Genomic DNA, 4430 nt, shown 5'->3' with positions numbered 1-4430 from the left:
TCAAGATGGAAGTCTGGGCACTTGGGCTTGTCCAAATTGTGAAGGGGCCTCTCGACTTCCTTTCGCCTTCCATCCTCCAGTGTGGCAGTGGGTTTCGGAGGGAGGTGGCCTGCGGGGGCCTGTGGACCTCGCCCGCACCCTCCGCATCCCTGTCCGAGGCCGGCAGGCCTCGCCCACCCTGGGTAAATTCCCGGAGGTCCCGCCCCTCGCTAGAGGAGAACTCCTTGGGGCGTGCAAACGGGATCCTGCGAATGTTGACATTAAAGGAATACGCAAATTCAGCGTCGTGGTCCCCGCAGCTTACCCGCACCTATTTTTATACCTGAGCCAAGGTCACTCTTTAATACCCGGCCATTGCCTGAGCTGGGGCGTCGCGCTCTGACTAGCGACGGCGGCGGGAGCGGGGAGAGGGGGCGCGGGTGGCGGGGCGGCGGCCGCGTGGCGCCCTCCGGCCGGCCGAGCCCGCACCTGCCCGGCGCCCGCCTAACCAGCGAGCCCGGCGGGAGGCAGGGCGGCGTCCCGGGCTTTGAGGAGGGGCCGCGCGGCGCGGGCGGGCGGGGGGATTCGCGGTGGGCGCGGGCGCCGCGCGGCTGCAAAGGCTGGAGGCGCTGCGGCGCGAGTGCGTCACGCTGGCGGAGGGCACGGTGGGCTGCGGCCGACCCGCCGACCAGGAGCCGGGCGTCCCGGGCGAGGGGCAGGCGGCTGTACCGGCCCCGGAAGCCGCGAGCGGCGCGGCCCGGGCCCGGCCGGGGGTCGCCAGCGAGCCGCCGCCGGCTTCATTCATTCCCGCGGCTCCGCCTCCTTTCCCGGGCTCCGGCGGCGCGTCCAAGGTGAGTGCGCGGCCCGTCCCGGGCGGGGGCCGCGGGCCCAGGCCGAGGCTGCCCGGTCTGGCCTCGCGCCCCGCCGGCCCCGGCCCCGCACCCCCGCGCGCGGGCGGTGGCGCGGACCACAAGCTGCGGGCTGCCCCGAGGACTCAGGCGCGGCGCAGGCCCACGCCCGGCCACCCGGGCCGCGCGTCCAGCTGCGGGCGACTGGCCTGCTTCCCCGAGGGGCGTGTGGCGCGCCCCAGGTGCGCCGGCCTCCACGCCAGCGCCACCATTTTGTGTGAGGGAATGCCTTCTTCTCCTTCCTCCGCCCGCCGCGGCCCGCTCCCCAGCTGCAGCTTGCTGTGCCCGCTCTGCTCCCCTCCCTTCCCACCTGGAGCCTATCCGCCCGGTCGGTCGCCTCGGCGTGGGGGAAGCGGACCTGGTGGCTGGTGGGGCGGAAGCGTTTGGACTCGGGTTCAGCCACGGATGCTCTGACCGCCTCTCTTACCTTTAACCACTTTTGGAATAGGTATTGTATAGATTCCGTTCTAGAATGTAGGTCATTACAATTTTGTTCTAATTCTTAGCTGACCATTATGCAATGTTTCGAGGCCTGTGCCCTAGGAAATCAGTGGGTGAAGCTTTGGATTGTTTATGGCTCAGGGATCTGGATTACATTTACTCCCATTATCGCCCTTTGGGAGAGGGGGTGAAGTATCTCACTAGCTTTTCAGCTTCTGGAAAGTGGTATGAGTGTTTTACCTGGAGTAGATTTTAAAATAACCACTACCCCTTCCTCCTTTGGAATATCGTTTCAAAACCTCAATGAAAACGCTCTCGTGTGAGGATTTTGAGGGGGGTAGGGACAGGTTGCTAAAAGACTACCCAAAGGAAAAGTTGTGATTTAAAACTGTTACACCTTCCGTCATTTTCACGGTTCCAGAGAATTTGGTAATTCTTGTTTTAACTTGTCTCCTCGCAAACATACGTACGCACCTAGTAGATTATACTCCGGTCATCTGTATTTTATCACTGCATCACAGACAGGGATTAAAGTCTGGAATGGTGGCAGTTGCATAATACACACATTTGGGCCCTGGAGGGAATTCACTAAAATGGATCTGGGTTTGATGTGCGTTGTATCGTTTGCTTGCATTTATGTATGTATGTACAAAAGATGTACAGGTTATTTTTGCAAACTGTATTTTGCTTTTCTCCTATCAAGAGGAACGATTTTTAGTGACTAACATGGACAAGATTAAGTTTTTGGTATGTGGATGAGACTAAGTTTTTGGTTTTTAAAAACCTTTGCTTGTTTGTTGTTGTTTGGTTTTTCTGGTGGGGGGAGCCCAGGGAATGTGGTGGTGAGAGGAACCTGGGAAAAGTCCATTTGTGATAAGACTTCCAGTACAAGTAAAGGTAAACTATCGCAGCCTTTCACGGAAAGCTTGTAGCTGTCACAGTGAACTCCTCTCTTTGAATTTATGATGAGGATTGGCTTAGGGAACTTAGCTTATATGAGTAGCAACATTGGTCTGCTGCTTGAGTAATTATAACCTAAGATGCTTTACCTGTGGATTTTAGGTTCTAACAAGTTCCAAATGAGACTGACCTTTGAAATAGTATCCGAATCATTAAAACTGGTATCATTTCTCTAATAAAGATACAATATACATCAAACAAAAGGCTTAACTTTGATTTGGAGAAAACAAAATATTTTATAGTTAGATGCTTTTGAGAGTCATCCTCTTTATCAAATTACTCTAAACTTTTTTTCTGATTAGTTGAAGACCCTTTCACTTAGTATCTCTGCAAACACATGATTCCATATCATGTACCATCCCTAGTAGAAGTGTCATGCCACTCCTTAATGACATGTTCTGTGGGAAGAATTATGGAGGTGAAAGGGACCTTGGACATCAAGAGATGGGCTGAGAAATGTCTTGTTTCAGAGAACCTAAGGGAGTAAAGATTGCCTGCTAAGGATTGCCTGTGCCCTGACTGGACCTGTGCTAGGTCCCAAGGGATTGAGAGTGTTCCTGCCGGCAAGTTCAGCACATAGTCAAACACAATCCCTATATCTTTTTTTTTTTTTTAATCCCTATATCTTTACACTGATTCTCTTAATACATGTGTCAGAGAGGTTCACTGAATTGGTACTCTTGTATTTAATTAACCTGAGTTTGGAAGTGATCTTGGTGTGCTTTTTTATCTTTAATGTGGCTTGAGATTTTGAACATTATTATACCAATGGTTGAGAAATTGAAAAGAGAAAAAAAACCCTCTAACATTTTTCTACTTATCTCCTACCTAACTAACCCTTGTTAAGCCTTCTGTGTGTGTTAGGTTCAGTCATATGCCTAAGATTTACTTTTTTTTTTTTTTTTTTTTTTTTTTTTTTGCGGTATGCGGGCCTCTCACTGTGGCCTCTCCCGTTGCGGAGCACAGGCTCCGGACGCGCAGGCTCCCGCCACTCCGCGGCATGTGGGATCTTCCCGGACCGGGGCACGAACCCGCGTCCCCGGCATCGGCAGGCGGACTCCCATTCACTACGCCACCAGGGAAGCCCAGATTTACTTTTTAGAGTTAATTAGAATACAAAAGGATTGAGTATTCGGGCAGGTTTTCAAAAAATATCAAGGATTCTGTAGAAAGGATCGTTGGTTGAGTAGGAAGTTAAAACTTTCATGTTTATTCCCATTTCTTAAGATTTTATGATTCTAAATTGAAAAAAGAATTGCACGATTATTGTGTTTACAGTGATTTTCTTTTCACACACCATTAGGCTTCTGATCCTTTGTATGTTTAACCCTGAAATTAAAGTACTAAATTTGGCATGCTTCATCAGTAGTAGGGGTATTTCACAATTCTTTAGTACGACAACAACAAAATTACTCAAGGTTGTATTTATTAAGGAAGAGGTGTGATGATTTAAAGATAATCTGGGAACAGCTGATAATTATTAGACTCATTGACTTTTAGAGCTGGTATATGAAACCTTAGGGTTTATCTGCTCTGTAGGAGGGATCTACTCATCTAGTCCAACCTATTTTGGGGGCCAGAAAGTTTGTGACTTAGCACATACTTTTTTAAAAAAGCATGATTTTAGTTACTAGCTGATGCAATGAGATGTTAGTTTTACGTTACACCAAAGGTAGCTTTCATGTATTCAGCAAACACTGAGTGTCTTATGTTATGGACCACAAAACCAAATAGACCCCACCGTCATGGTGTTTATAGTTTAGTGAAGTATTGTGGATTAAAATGTTAAAAATTCCTTAAAATCTACATGCACAAAGATTTTTGCAAATATGTATAGGGAACAAATCAACTTAGTAAATTGTATTCTTTAAGAAAGTGCCAGACTGCATGTTGGGGGACCTCTGCATTTATGGATTGTGCAGAGGAGAGAGAGAGGGTTCAGTTGTTGAAGGAAACTGAGGGAAAGAAGCTAAAAAATAGAATTGAGAGAGAGTGTTGTCCAAGGAAGGAGGGAAACTTTTAAGTGGCAGAAAATAGTCAGTTGGGTCTGGTCTGTCATAAGGACAAGAGGGGTGAGAATGAAAATAATCCCTTGAATTTGGGAATTGAGAGGTTATTGGAGGCCTTAAGAGAAGTAATATA

At 49.1% G+C, this 4430-nt stretch overlaps 1 protein-coding gene across 2 annotated transcripts in view; it reads left to right on the top strand.

Moving 5' to 3' along the window:
* Positions 1 to 750: 750 nt before the first annotated feature.
* The window catches only part of FAM169A (family with sequence similarity 169 member A), a 72064-nt gene continuing 68384 nt past the window's right edge, over positions 751 to 4430 (top strand). For both annotated transcript variants that reach the window (XM_055086618.1, XM_024127672.2), the window contains exon 1: positions 751 to 830. The gene's annotated coding sequence lies outside the window, so the exon portion shown is untranslated. The remainder of the gene's footprint in view (positions 831 to 4430) is intronic.

The sequence above is a fragment of the Physeter macrocephalus genome, chromosome 8, assembly GCF_002837175.3.
Source record: "Physeter macrocephalus isolate SW-GA chromosome 8, ASM283717v5, whole genome shotgun sequence".
Classification (NCBI taxonomy): Eukaryota; Metazoa; Chordata; class Mammalia; order Artiodactyla; family Physeteridae; genus Physeter; species Physeter macrocephalus.
The sequence above is the reverse complement of the archived record's forward strand: the minus strand, read 5'-3'. Positions and strand labels throughout refer to the sequence as shown.